The sequence below is a fragment of the Macrobrachium nipponense genome, chromosome 24 (genome assembly GCF_015104395.2).
Source record: "Macrobrachium nipponense isolate FS-2020 chromosome 24, ASM1510439v2, whole genome shotgun sequence".
NCBI lineage: Eukaryota > Metazoa > Arthropoda > Malacostraca > Decapoda > Palaemonidae > Macrobrachium > Macrobrachium nipponense.
This window is the reverse complement of record NC_061091.1, coordinates 72,527,138-72,543,203: the sequence shown is the minus strand read 5'-3', so window position 1 is coordinate 72,543,203 and position 16,066 is coordinate 72,527,138. Positions and strand designations below refer to the sequence as shown.

General features: G+C 36.3%; 1 long non-coding RNA gene across 1 annotated transcript in view; it reads left to right on the top strand.

Moving 5' to 3' along the window:
* LOC135205777 (uncharacterized) overlaps nucleotides 1-9,070 on the top strand; it is a 109,877-nt gene extending 100,807 nt beyond the window's left edge. The window contains exon 2 of the long non-coding RNA XR_010312599.1: nucleotides 8,070-9,070. This is a non-coding gene — a long non-coding RNA (uncharacterized LOC135205777). The remainder of the gene's footprint in view (nucleotides 1-8,069) is intronic.
* Nucleotides 9,071-16,066: the final 6,996 nt, after the last annotated feature.

Below are 16,066 nucleotides of genomic sequence, written 5' to 3'. Positions count from 1 at the left end.
TAGAATGTAAGAGTTTTAGCTTACAATTGCGTTTTTTTACCATTTCGGTCGAGTCAAAGTTGACCGAAGGTTGAAATTTTAGCACATCGTTATTTATATGAAAATATTTCAAAACTGATAAAAGCTACATCCATGGATTGTTTATTGTTGTATTCTACATAAAATTACGCACATTTTCATATATAAAACTCTATGTAACGGCTAATATAAGATGGTGCAAAAATTATGTTAAAATGACGAAATAATTTTTGAGATGTGTCGCTGATGCTTTTTAGTGGGAGAAGAAAGAATTTTGCGCCTGGGTAACGATTGTAAACAAAACAACGCCTTGATCCGTGAACTCCCAGCATCCCCCAAGGCAAATGATTCAAAAGTTTTTGCCAAGTAGGCCTATAACTTTTTCCGCGAATTAAAAAAAAAAACTTTTTTTTGCGCCGACGTTTCGTACGTCAATTCAGCACCCAACTGACAATTTTCGTTGATGTTTAATATGTTCAATCGGCGTTTAAGGGTTAACTTTACAAAACTCATTAACCCTTAAACGCCGAAGCGTTAAAAAAAATATATTGTCTCCCGTGTGCCGTAGGTGTTTCGGAGTGAGCGAGGAAGCGGAAAAAATATTTTTTTCAAAAAAACACAGCGCGCTTAGTTTTCAAGATTAAGAGTTCATTTTTTGCTCCTTTTTTGTCATTGGCTGAAGTTTAGTATGCAACCATCAGAAATGAAAAAAATTATCATTATCATATATAAATAATGCCTTATATGATAGTGCAAAAACGAAATTTCATATATAATTGTGTTCAAATCGCGCTGTGCGCAAAACGGTTAAAGGTAACAAGTTACGTTTTTTTCGTTGTAATGTACACTAAATTGCGATCATTTTGGTATATAACACATTGTAAAACCATAAAAGCAACACAGAGAAAATATTATCACAAAATGATGCATGAATTCGTAACGCGCGGACGTAAAAAAATATTTTATTTTTAAATTCACCATACATCTAAATATTGTTATAGAGACTTCGAATTTGTTTCAAGATGAAGTTAAATGATGGAAAATTACGATACTGTAAGAGGTTTAGCTTACAATTGCAGTTTTCGACCATTTCGGACGAGTTAAAGTTGACCAAATGTCGAAATTTTTGTATAATTTTTTTTATATGCAGTTATTTCGGAAATTAGAAAAGCTACAACCTTCAAATATTTTTCCTTTTATTCTACATGAAATTGCGCACATTTTCATATATAAGACTCTATGAAATGCCTAATATGAAACGGAGCAAATTTTCCGAGAATTCGATGTACGCATTTTGGAGATTTATGGCGGAGAATCCGCGCACGGAGGGAAGGAAAGTTTTTTTCATAAATTCACCATAAATCGAAATATTGTGCTAGAGACTTCCAATTTGTTACAAAATGAAGGTAAATGATTGAATATTACTAAAATATAAGAGTTTTAGCTTACAATTGCGTTTTTTTACCATTTCGGTAGTCAAAATTGACTGAAGGTTGAAAATTTGTCACTTATCCTTTTTTATATGAAAATATTTCAAAACTGATAAAAGCTACAACCAGGGGTTGTTTTTAGTTGTATTGTGCATTAAATTGCGCATATTTCCATATATAAAACTTTATGTAATGGCTAATTTTAAAATGGTGCAAACATTACCACAATCGCATGTATGATTTTTTTCGGAAGAGTTACCGCGCGGACGTAAGGAAAAAGTTTTTTCATAAATTCACCATAAATCTAAGTATTGTGCTAGAGACTTCCAATTTGTTGCAAAATTAAGGTAAATAGTTTAATATTACTAAAATATAAGCGTTTTAGCTTACAATTGCGTTTTTTTTACCATTTCGGTAGAGTCAAAGTTGACAGAAGGTTGAAATTTTGGCACATCGTTATTTATATGGAAATATTTCAAAACTGATAAAAGCTAAAATCATGAGTATTTGGTTGTTGTATTCTAAATGAAATTGCGCACATTTTCATATATAATGCTTCATGTAACGGATAATTTAAAACGGTGCAAAAATTATGTCAAAGTGACAAAATAATTTTTGAGATGTCACTGATACTTTTTAGTGTGATAAGAAAGAAATTCGCGGTTGCGCGCCTGCGTAACGATTGTAAACAAAACAACGCCTTGATCCGTGAACTCCCAGCATCCCCCAAGGCGCGTGATTCAAAAGTTTTCGGCTGGTAGGCCTATAAGTATTTTTCCGCGAATTTTAAAAAAACATTTTTGAGTCGACGTATGGTACGTCCATTCGGCATACGGGAGACATTTTGACTCGACGTTTAATACGTCCATTCGGCGTTTAAGGGTTAAAAAAATGTCAGGAAACATAAACTAAACTCTACGAAACACGTTAACAAAACTGTAACACTTAACTTTACAAAAAATTTAAAATTATAAATTTTTTTTTCTTTTTTGATTTTTACATTTTATTTTACTTTTTATACTTTGGTTTTTTTTTTTTTTTTTTTTTTTTTTTACAAAATTTCAATTTCTTTACCACTTTCAACTTAATGTTTTTTCGTAGTATCAATTGGATCTTCCTTTTTGCTTACTCCTGCTAGTACTAAAGGCCTCTTTAAAAAATAACTATCCAAGGAAGATTGATTCTGCAACGATCTCGTCAAGATCTGGTTGCAAAACAGTTTCAGGATCGTCAACTGTTCCTGAATCTGCAGCACCAGCTTCGCCCACGTCGAATCCCTCGAAGTCTCGGGCGGATACGGCATCAGGCCAGAGTTTCCTCCACGAAGAATTCAAGCTTGATCGATGAGTCGGATGCATATGACAACATCGAAATGCTCCTTCCAAAATTCACGCAAGATGAGGTTTGTGGTATCGTATAAAGCTTCTTGATGTTCGATATCACTTGCTGGTCTATGGGCTGGAGGAGAGGGGTGGTGTTAGGTGGAAGATAAAGAACCTTGATAAACGAATACTCTGCTAGGATATCTTCCTCGAGGCCAGGAGGGTGAGCAGGGGCATTGTCCAACAACAGCAGACATTTCAGAGGGAGGCGCTTCTCTTCCAAGAATTTCTTCACTGTCGGGCCGAAACACAAATTTACCCACTCGGTGAACAAAAGCCTGTCTTTCATAGTCTTATGCCCAGGTAGCTTCTTCTCTTCCTGCTTGATATACGTCTGAGAGGCATTTTTTTCCAAAAAAGGTCAGTCTCATCACAGTTGAAGACTTGCTGAGAACTGTAGCCTTCGTTGAGAGTCATCTCGTCGAACTTCCTAATAAAGGATTTGGCCGCTTTCGTGTCCAAGCTGGCCACCTCCCCATGCCGCACCACCAAGTGGATGCCAGTCCGTTTACGGAATTTTTCGAACCACCCATGAAAAGCCTTGAACTGTGGGGTTGTGGTCGATGTCCCTTCTCCTCCGTCGTCTTCGGCCTGGGAAATCAAATCGCTGAAAATAGCGTTGGCCTTGTGGCAGATTGCCGTCTCCATTATTGTATCGCCAGCGATTTCTGTCTTTTATCCAGACAAGAAGCAGCCTTTCCATCTCATCGTGCACATGGCTCCTCTTGCTAGACAAAATAGTCACGCCCTTGGAAGGTGTAGCTGCTTTGATGGGATCCTTCTGCTTAAGGATGGTGCCTATTGTCGACGGATTTCGGCCGTATTCCTTGGCGATCACACTCAATCGCATGCCAGCTTCATACTTTTTTATTATCTCCATTTTTGTCTCCAAAGAAAGCATCCTCTTCTCTCCTACTTCAACTTTCTTGGGACCCATTACTACGTATATACTGTATGTAATTAAGTTATGCAGTACATATACATATGAAGTAAAGTTCTCACGCAACACAATAAAGTACTGCTGCAATGAAATCACAAACGAATTTACGTTAATAAACGAAATCTTATAGAACGAACGAATTCCGCTTGCTTACGATACCGATGCTGCTGCGAAGTGGCCGAAAAAGCACCCTGCTATGTATGATATATGATGGGATCATGGGAGAGATGCTGACCAATAGGAGAGCAGGATCTTATGGTGGTGACTAGCATCAGGAACCAATGGGAGAGTGGGAGGATGGTGGCGAGTCTATTAAGTTGGCAGCGCGCAAGTTTTAAAATTGTTATCGGTGGTTCGGGTGAATCTTGGGACTTTACAGCAACAACCTTTCATATCTTGAACAATTTTCATATGTAGAGCAAAAAAAATCTTCGTATTTGCTTTCGTATCTCGAGTTTTTCGTAAGTTGAGCCTTTCGTATGTCAAGGTACCACTGTACAGATATATATATATATATATATATATATATATATATATATATATATATATATATGTGTGTGTGTGTGTGTGTGTGTGTGTGTATGTGTGTATATATATATATATATATATATATATATATATATATATATATATATATATATATATATATATATATATACATATATACATATATATATATATATATATATATATATATATATATATATATATATATATTATTTTGTTGTAATGTATGTCTGTCATGTTTTGTGAATATGGTTTTGTTTACCAAGTTCCGAATAGCTGTCACCTATAATCCTTTATCCTTTAATTGTCTGGAGATTGTATCTGAGATGACTGTCTTAAACCTTTAATTGCACCCATTGTTTATGCTTGTTTGGGAAGGTTTCTTATCTTCCAGGTGTGTCGGATTCTAGGTACTAATCCCTTTATAATCCCTATCTGTCAGTTATACGAACCTTCTTGTATTGTTTTTTCTCGTATTTTTGTCAGTATCTGCTCAGTAAAGGGCTTTTAAAGTCGAAAGATCTCGCAGACTCCTTCGTTTATTTTTCCTTCGTGGCATTTATCTTTATATATGTATATATATATATATATATATATATATATATATATATATATATATATATATATATATATATATATATATATATATATATATATATATATATATATATATATATATATATATGTATATATATATATATATATATTTATATATGACTGGTAAAAATGTTCTGTAACAACAGAATTCCATCTAATAAAAGGAGCCCATAAAAACACCAAAATGTAGAGAGAAAAGTACTATATTTCAGAGACTGCTGTCTCTCTCTTCAGGTATATGAATGAGAAAAGTTTACAGAAAAGGTGGTATTTATACCAAGAGATCCGTCCACAAGTAAGCCAATTTAGGTCACCCCCCTGATAATCTTCCTTTAATCTTCTTAAGCGTTGGTTGAATGAAAACTGCGTCGACGACTCTGAGATCCACCCGCCTTTTGAGATGTTCATTACCTGCTTCTCTTTTATTAAGGCCGATTCCATCATTTGACTCTTGTACCGGCAGTTGCTGCTATAAATTACACGATGACAAATTCCAGTTTATTATATATATATATATATTATATATATATAATATATATATATATATATATTTATATATATATATAGATGCATGTTGTAAAGGTAACAAGAATCAAATTAATGGTATTAAGAGAATATAGCAAAATTGTAAATAAACTTGAAATATTTAAAATAATTTCTCGGGTAAATAGCATTAGAATGGATCAAAATAATATCATCAGCAGCACATAATGTCAATTGTATTTTTTTAAAATGCCACTAATAAAGTAAAATAAACAAATCACTTCTCATCTATATACAATTACAAACTGTACAGGTAACAAATAGATTCAATAAAGATATAACAAAATTGTAATTAAACTAAATGAATTCTTCCGTATTTCAAATTAAAATATGCCCATGGCAGGTAAATGAATCAATATGTAATGATATAGCTTAAAGTGTAAACATATACATTATTAAATATCTTTTCAGCAAAGAAGTATCTTTCTATTATCATGTCGCTTGGCAAATTTTGATACAATATTGTCCATCATCCATGGCGCTGGGCAGACAATTTTTTATCTGCCTCATAGACGAAAAACTTCGTCCACATGCAGCTGATGTGGGAGGAAGAACTATGGCTATTGTCAGAAGTTTACTCAAGTCAGGAGAGGCACCTTTGTAAGGTGACATGAATGAAGACAGTTGTACAAGAGTGGTGTTCTTGAGTCCCTCTGATTCCTTGCGCTGAATGAGTCTTTTGGCCTGGCGTACTTCTACAGCCAAATCAGACAGTTCAACTGGACTGCCATTGGTTCAATGATCTCTGCATTTAAAAATTTGGAGCTTCTTGGATCCAGTGCTGGAATAGACCTCAGGAATTGTTTGTTATCTTCACTGAATCTCGAGTCAAGTTCTGCTAGAAAGCGGCCAAGCACTGGGTAGAAAAGATTCACAATACAAAAGTCATATTTTGAGTCAGGTATTTCTTCCTGGCCAAGGGTAGTACTTGTTGCAAAGCCATCAAGTTTGGAAGATTACTGTTTTTTTCTTCTTGATTTATGAGCAAATCTGACAGGGATGTGTAGTTCCTTTGCCATGTCTTTTGCTTTAGGCCAAAGAATATCCCAATTTGAACCCTCTCTTGCTCCAGCTCGTCTTGTAGTCTCAACCATGTCAGCAGCAGCGGCTAGATCAAGTGTTGGTGATTGCAACATATCTGACAGCAGTTTGGTTCTGTGCAGCAGAATTTCAAACACAAGGCTTATGATGAATTGAGAAGTGAACTGCATCAAGAGTCCAGCTGCATCAGTAGCACACTTGCCAGAGTGCTCATTGGCTACTTCCTCTTGAGTTTCGAAAATAGCTGGTAGTTTCAACAGCATTACTTTGCAGGCTGCATACTGACATGCCCATCTTGTGTCACTCAATTTTTTAAGCTTTTGGGGTTGTTTGTCCGGAAATAGCTTGTTTTGTTTTTGCAGGAACAACTCGTGCAGCACAGCTGATGGAATGAACACATCTATGGATCCGAACAATCCAAAAAACTGGTCTGCAATCTTGACAGACTTCACAACATCCACAATCACCAAGTTTAGGCGGTGATTATAACAATTGATATAAGTTGCTTCTGGTGCAGCCTCTTCTTGGAAAAGTCTTTGCACACCGGCATTTGTCCCACTCATTACTGAGGCTCCATCATATGTTTGACCAAAGCAATTCTTTGCAGCAATATTGCATGTCTAACATTTCTCATATGCTGTTTCTGAGCCTTTATTTGGCCGTGGAAAGTTCCTACAGCAAAAACAATATGCAGCATCTGTCATTACAGAGTATTCCATCCATGAATGACTTGTATACCAAGATGCCTTAAATGCTCTTAGTCTGTTGCCAATTTGATGAGTTGGAAAGGATGCAAGAGCTGGCTGCACTGGTTTTTCCGTTTTACCTTGACTGATATCTGTTGGTCCTAGAAGTGAGTTTTACTGAGATTTGTTTTAATCTAAAACATATAAATAATTTTCATTTGATTTTATTGTTCCGTGTGCATCTATTAGTCATCTTCTTTAAACAATAATGCGTCATCATTATATACCTGTATATATATATATATATATATATATATATATATATATATATATATATATATATATAAGTTTGTGTGGCGCATCTGAATTAGAAGTGAAGAAAATTGGTGCATGGGAAGCAAAAGGTTGGTCACCCTGACGTACAACATCAGGAGACTTTCTTTTTTGCATTTTTGACAATGATTATGGTGGAATGATTTCTATCTTTATTTATCTAATTTTGCTGATGATTATCCAATATCATTTTATTAGTTAAGATGCTTTTATTTGGATTCAAAATATAGTTTCTTCTTTGACTTTATGTACAGTCATCTGGCACAAAATTCTTTAAATGTTTTGTTATTTTTTGTAATATGAATTTTTCACTCACAATTCTTTTATATACTGTTAACCGTATGATTGGTAACCAAAATTGAATAAGAAAGGGACATTTCATGGTATATATCAAAAGAGTAAATTATTGTTAAGTGAATGAAAACTATGCGGAAATGTTGCAAAACTTTTCTGAGTGACTATATAGGTTATGAAGAAAACTTTTCATTGATAGCATATATTAATTAATTTTATATAAGTTATGAAAAAACTTGTCAATGAGGAAAACTTTGTTGATACCATATACTAGCTTCTTTATGTTTTTTTTTTTCAGTCAATCAAGAAATACTGAGGGAGTATGGAAAAAAGTAAAATAACAACTTTACAGCTCAGGGAAGAATTGTTGAGCAAGATTATTCCTGACTTTACTGATGAGGAGCCAACCCTTCCCAGTTATTCATCAGCCATCATGAGCCTTGATCGAACCAAGAATCTCTTTGATTATGCAGCACCTTTATTTGAAGTTAAGTCATGCCAGAGAAAACTTTCTTTACAAGTGACAGAGGTAAGAGGTGACGTAGGCTTTGATGTTATATGCAAACATTGCAACAGGCTAACATATTCAGATCATCCTACGTCACTGGAGCCTTTTATAACCAAAACAAACTGTTGCCAAGTTTTTAATTCAATTGAACAGGGTTCTGGCGATACTGGGTATGTCAGTAATGTCACACACTCAGGCATAAACCCATTGACAAAACATAGGTACCATTGCATAGTGGATTACATTCATCTAAAGGTAGTCAAGCATATGAAAGAAATGTCTGGTTATACAATTGAATGCATAAGAGATTACTATCCTTCAGTGGGGGTCTATCAGGACAATAAAAGGATTTTAGATGTGGATGTGTCTTATGACGGCATGTGGATCAGGAGGGGGCCATAATTCTCATGTACATTTAGGATTTGTAATGGAGTGTGGGACAGGTTTTGTTTTGGATTTTGAAGACCTTAGCAACTATTGCCTTTCTTGCCAAAAGGCTGAAGAAACCTGTTGAAACACTCTGTTACAGAGGAGGAATTCACACAGAAAATTGTAGACATGCTCAGAAGTGTAACAAACATTTTAGAGGCTGTGGGGGGCACAGTCAGTCAAAAGTAACAAAATGCGCTATTTAACCTTTGTAAGGGATGGTGATTCATCTGCTTTTGAAGGAATCAAAGCAATGAATAAAGGTAATGGTCCTTACAACATTCCTGTTACCAAACAGAAATGTATCGGTCATGTGTCCAACTCTTTGGGTAGACAGCTAAAATATCTTTAAAAAAAAAGAATTGAGCGTAGAGGTTTGGAAAAGTTCTCAAAGAAATTTGTCGGCAGGGAAGGGAGAGTTGACAGACGCCATAATACTCACTCTACAAAATTGCTATGCTGCTGCAATTTGAAGAAATATAGGAAAAAGTGTTCACAATATGAAACGTAACATAATTGCTACATTTTCCCATTGCTGGAGTACAGATGAAAATCCAGCCAATCAACTTTGCCCTAAAGGAAAAGATAGCTGGTGTTTTTATAATAGAGCAATAGCAAAAAAGGAAGAGCCACCATCACATTCCAGTATGCTGGCCCATTTCTGCCCAGATTTGCCCCAGGAAATTTGTGCTGTATGTGAAGTTTATACTGACCTATCAAAAGGAGAACTTTTAGGCAAATGCCTCACAGGTCGGACACAAAATCTCAATGAAAGTTTGCATTCAAAAATTTTGTCAGAGTTGAATAAGAATAAATTTTGTGGAATTAAGACAAGTAATTGAGCAGTAAAATTTTTAACTATGAATCGTAATTTTGGGCACAGTTTAGGTTCAGTATTGAGTAAACTGGGCTTTGGAGATGTACTTGCGCATAATAATTTGCTGCAAAGGGATAAAGACAGAAAGCATCATTCCAAACAGAAGCAGAAGAAAACAAACAAAAGGTCGAGTTAGTGAAAAGACCACAGTCCAGGATTTATATATTAATATATATATATTTTTATATAAAATTTCAGTTCCTTACATGTCAATGAGTTGTATCATTTATACTTATGAAATAAATTCCTGTATGTACTTTGTATAAGTATATATATATATATATATATATATATATATATATATAATATATATATATATATATATATATAAATGTTTGTTATTGTGATCTATATTTTGAATTCTAGAATTTATTTTTGAAAATAAAATTTCATTCATTTCCTGACTTTTATTGCACCTTTTATAGCACATATCATTATTGGTAAATTCATTTGCATAAACTACGTAAAAATATAAATGAATTTTAGGTCACATAAATCAAGAGAAAGCTTATTTCTATTCATTTAATTAAGTATATTGTAAATTTTGGGGCCTATTATATATATGGCAAAAGTCAGCTTTCTAACTGTCATTGTTTCATAGTAATTACAACATAAGCAAAATTTTCTTTTATTTTGCTAATTTCCTAAAACCTGCTTTTTTCAAAAATAAATAACTTGTACCTCCAAGAAAAATGGCCCAAATTCAATGGAAATTACAGCATGTAGCATAACTTTATATCTATAATTACAACAGTGGAAAATTATTTTTGTGTGCAACTTTTTTCCATGTGTTTGTTAGTTTGTTTTTTGTATGGTGTTTTGATGTTCCATGAAACCAGTGGTTATTCAGCATGTCATTTTTGAAAATGTTAAGATTTATTTTCTACTGCAAAATTTATGAACTTTGGGTTGAATTTCTCTATTTCCCCACTTGTTACCTTTATCATAATAAGTGGTAAAACTTTGAAGAAGTTCCTTTCAATCACAGGGTAAATAGTGTCCCCTACTTTATAATGGGTTGTTATGCCATTGGCGCGATCCTTAAATGTTCGTTTCTATTAGTACCGTACTTTGCATATCTTTGCATGCTGTTTTTAATCTTTGTGAATATTTTTTAATTGTGCCCTCAAAGATGCCATTTTAATGAGTATATTTTTTAATGGTGCCCCAATAGGCCTATTTTAATCATTGGGATGTCCAGGAATGCAGTAATTATAGAGGTATCAAACTAATGTCTCACACGTTGAAGATTTTGGAAAGAATAATAGATGGCAGGCTGAGAGAGGAAGTAAGAATAGGGAAGGAACAGTTAGGATTGATGAAGGGAAGCGGCACAACGGATGGAATATTTTGCATGAGGCAGCTGATGGAGAAATTCAGAGAAAAACAACGAGACCTGCATCTGGTATTCATTGACCTTCAAAAGGCCTATGACAGAGTGCCAAGGCAAGAAATATGGAGATGTTTGAGGGAGAAGATGGCGCTGGAAAAGTATGTCAGAATTATTCAGGAAATGTACAGGAATGTGTATATACTAGAATGAGAAGCAGTGTTTGGAGAGACGGTTGGATTACACCAGGGGTCAGCATTTAGCCCATTCATCTTCAACATCGTGATGGATGTAATGACCAGGGATGTTAGAGAAGCAGTGTCATGGTGCATATTATATGCGGATGACATTTTGTTGTGTTCAGAGGGGAGGTTGGAGAGGTGGAGAGCAGCACTTGAGGAGAGCGGAATGAGAATGAGCAGATAAAAAGCCGAATATATGTGTTCTAGTATTACTGAGGACGGTGGAAGTAGCATAAGATTGGGTGGGGAAGAAATAAAGAAAGTACAGAAGTTCAAGTGCTTAGGGTCCGTATTAGAGGACAGTGGAAGCACGGCCCAAGAGGTGAGTCACCACATTCAGGCAGGATGGAATAACTGGAGGTGTGCATCAGGGGTCCTCTGTGACAAGAAGGTCCCTCTGAAATTGAAGGGAAAGTTTCATAGGACGGTGGTCAGACCAGCAATGTTATATGGAACAAACAGCAAGTATGGGGAAAACAGGAGAGGATGGATGTAGCAGAAATGAGAGTGTTGAGATGGATGTTAGGAGTAAGAAGGGAAGATAGGATTAGAAATGAGTATATAAAAGGATTGACAAAGGTAGTTGAAATATCGAAGAAAATACAGGAGGGAAGGCTTCGATGGTATGGACACCTGTTACGAAGGGAGGAACGTCATGTTGGAAGACGTACGATGGAAATGGAAGTGCGGGGTAGAAGGAAGAAGGGAAGACCAAGAAAGAGATGGCGTGATTGTGTAGGGGAAGATATGGTATTAAAAGTTATAAATGAGAAAGAGGCACAGGACAGAAATCGATGGAGATGACTCATTCACAACGGCAACCCTATATAAAAAAAAAAAAGTTTAAGCTAGGAAGAAGAAGAAGTGTATATTTTTTAATTGTGCCCTAAGATGCCTCCTAAATGCCCTGCTCCTTCTGGCAAAGAGCCTAAGCACCAGAAGGTCCTGATGCTCCAGAAGGGAGCACAACACGATTCTGAAGTAGTTATTTCCATTGTAAATTACTTTTCATATGGTTTTAAATATATTCATTTTTTAAATGAATCTTACCTGTGTATTATGATAGTTGTACGTATTTTGTGTCAGGCAGGAGGACGATAGAGCGTGAAAAGTAAAAAAAAAAAATAATAATAATAGGATCGTTTAGTTTGAGCATCTATAGTTTTCCAATCAGTTTATCTTTGTCGGCCTACGGGGACGCATTGGAGAAAGTACGTGATTACATTGATTAGATCATTATCTGAAATTGGGTTAGGTATTCTTGTGTTTTATATTTTTTATTATTTAGGATCTTCCGAAGAGGAGAAAGACAAGTTGTTCAGTTTGTAAGGTAGGAGGGTGCATACCCGGCTTTGTGACGGTCACAACTAATGGGTTAAATGTAGGAACAACGATGGTTAGATCAGTGTATTGGTTGGTCAGGTGAAATAATGGATATTTATTTAAAATATAAGCAGATGTGAAAACAGATAAAAATAGGGGCAGAGAAAAAGAATCTTCTAACCCTAGGGCAGGAAGTGTGGTCACTAATTTCCTTGTGCCTCGGTGGCTTGGTTGGTATGGTTTTGGCGTTCCACCTCGGTGGTAGGGGGTTCGATTCTCGGCCATTCCATTGAGGAGTGAGAGATGTGTATTTCTGGTGAGAGAAGTTCACTCTCGACGTGGTTCGGAAGTCACGTAAAGCCGTTGGTCCCATTGCTGAATAACCACTGGTTCCATGCAACGTAAAAGCACCATACAAACAAACAAAGCACTGTTTTCCTAGTAACGCTTCTCCTTCCAATTTTTTTCCTCTCAAAGCTCCCAGTATTGTTCAGGATATGAGGTCTGGCAAGTAAAAGTGATTTAGCTATAATTATAGTATTAGGGCTACTTCGACGCAATTATTTGTTCTTTTTCAGGTTCCCTCCTTGCGCCAGAGGAAGTGCCAATGCCCTCTTTCCCTGTTAGCTATACCATGTGCTGCTCTTTCTACTGTTGAAGGTACAGGGAAGTAGAGTATATCCGAAGTGGAAGCGGTCTGTCACTGAAAGATAAGCGCACTAAGATCAAATGAATATGGTAAAATGAGTAACGTTCTTGTTGCAGAAAACGGTCTGTTCAAGGATTAAAATAAACACAGATGAAATATTAAAGTAACGCCAGAGGATTAAATTATAAATAAAGGAATTCAGTATCAGTTTCTATAATGTAATACTAACAGTATCAAAGAGAAAGCTATAATGTAAAACTGTTTGAAGTTAATTGAGCGTTTAGGAACCAGGACCAGGTAGGAGGTAGATATGCTAGGTAAGATGAAGTGCGCTCATTCAACATCCAATTTTGTATCCTGTAGGGCTTGCGGAGGCTGTGTACTCATAGCACTTCCTATGTACCTGCAGTCTTCCCTTGCAAGATGATCCCATATTCATTCTGAGGGGTTTACCTGACATTGTATGCTTGCTCTCTTGCCAGTAGGCTCTCACTTGACAACAGGCGTTTGCCTGACACTGACACCAGACGCTTCCTTACTGCCCTGTCCTCTCGGTTGAGCTTTACTCGATGTGACGTCAGAAGCGCAGATACAGCAGGAAAAGTTCTGCCTTCCCACGCTTCTGACGTCACATCAAACACAGTTCGTCGAGCAAAGCTCGACTGTGTGGACGGATCGCCAGGCATCCATGTTCCTCTTCTTGGTCTTCCACGTGATTGGGTATGGACGCGTTTGTTGTCAACATTCTCCTTCCTTTATCAGGTATTATCATCAAATTTGACACCTGCTTCGTAAGACAGTGCTAGTGCCTCCTGCCTCTCGGAGAAGGAGGAGCTTCTATTGTAGTTCCCGCTCTTTCAGACGTTTCGCTCCCAGTTTTGGTCTACTTCTTTGTCAACTTGGGCTACTCCTGAGCGTTTTCTTCAATTGCGTTCTATATCATGGATGCCTCAGGCTGTTTGCCAGTCTCCAAGGAAGGAATTGAAGTACGTATTCTCAAGCCTCTTTTAGGTGTTATGAAGTCACTTTTAGGTGTTATGAAGTCTCTTTTAGGTGTTATTAAGTCTTTTAGGTGTTATGAAGTCTCTTTTAGGTGTTATGAAGTCTCTTTTAGGTGTTATGAAGTCTCTTTTAGGTGTTATGAAGTCTTTTAGACATTCTTGAGTCTCTTTTAGGTGTTATTAAGTCTCTTTTAGGTGTTCTCGATTGCCTTTTCAGTGCTGAGTTTCAGCTTATTCTCCTGTTAGTCAAGCAAATCCTTTTTTATTGCTACTGTCTCAGTAGCACACTGGAGTATCTTCCCCTCAGCCAAGCTTTTTGAGGTCAGCTCCTTTGCGATTTTTGGTTTTGCTTCCTGCTGCTGCCTGTATATCGGTGCTGGACGGTGTGAATGGTCAGGAAGGCTTTGTTTCCTGTGCAGATGATTCTTTGGTGCCAGGTGCATGGCACAAAGTGGAGCCAACCTTTCCTATGGTGTGAAACAGGTTTTTTGCTTCCATTTGATTCCTTTTTAGAGGAGTTGAAACTCCTTTCATCTCAGGAAGCAGGGGCTTTCCCTCCATGAGCCTACAGCTTGCGAATTTGACTCTGATGCTGATGGAAAGCTTGTAATATCATCATCTGTTCAGACTGATTAAAGTTTGTGCTCTGCAGATTTTCTGATTTCTTTGAGGAACCAGCAGTAGTCCAGGATTGAAGGTCCCATAGGATTGCTAGGCTGGAACCTAAGGCATATCCCCCTCTGTCTCCAAAACGGACTAAGGTGGCACTGAATAGATTTGACTTAGTGGCTAAATTGCTCCATCAGAAAGTTTCTTCGAAAAGGGGAATTTATGAGAAAGAGGAGGACGATGTCTATAGGTAGTTACCCCTTATCGGAAATGGCTGTAACAGCAATAGACGAATAACAAGTGAGATCGATTCCTCTCCTCTGCAAATTTTTTGGTTGCTTAGATAGAGCAGTTTTTGACTCGCCTGCAGAGTCCATGTTTCAGTACTGCCACACAATTCAGTGCTGCCAATGAAATTCTTCAGTTTCCCCCTGGACCTCAGTGAAAATTCCCCCAGATTCTACTAAAATCCCCCAGATTGTAATAAAACTAACATTTAGTGAAATTAACCCTTAAACGCCGAAGCGGTAAAATAAAAATCGTCTTCCGTGTGCCGGGGGGGGGGGGGGGGTTTCGGAGTGAGCAAGGAAGCGGAAAAAATATTTTTTTCAAAAAATCACAGCGCGCTTAGTTTTAAAGATTAAGAGTTCATTTTTTGGCTCCTTTTTTTGCCATTGGCTGAAGTTTAGTATGAAACCATCAGAAATGAAAAGAATTATCATTATCATATATAAATAATGCGATATATGATAGCAAAAAATCTAAATTTCATATATAATTGTATTCAAATCGCGCTGTGCGCAAAACGGTTAACGGTAACGAGTTACTTTTTTTTTTGTAATATACACTAAATTGCAATCATTTTGGTATATAAAACATTGTAAAACGATAAAAGTAACACAGAAAATATTATAAAAAAATGATGCATGAATTCGTAACGCGCGGACGTAAAAAAATATATTTTTTTAAAATTCACTATAAATATAAATATTGTGCTAGAGACTTCGAATTTGTTTCAAGATAAATATAAATGATGGAATATTACGATACTGTAAAAGTCTTAGCTTACAATTGCAGTTTTTGACCATTTCGGTTGAGTCAAAGTTGACCGTATGTCGAAATTGTTTTATATATTTTTTTATATGCAAATATTTCGTGAATGAGAAATGCTACAACCTTCAAATATTTTTTTTTTGTATTTTGCATGGAATTGCGCACATTTTCATATATGAAACTCTATAAAACGCCTAATATGAAAAGGCACAAATATTAGGAGAATGCGACCTACGCATTTCGGAGATTTGCGGCCAAGAATCGGCACGCGGAG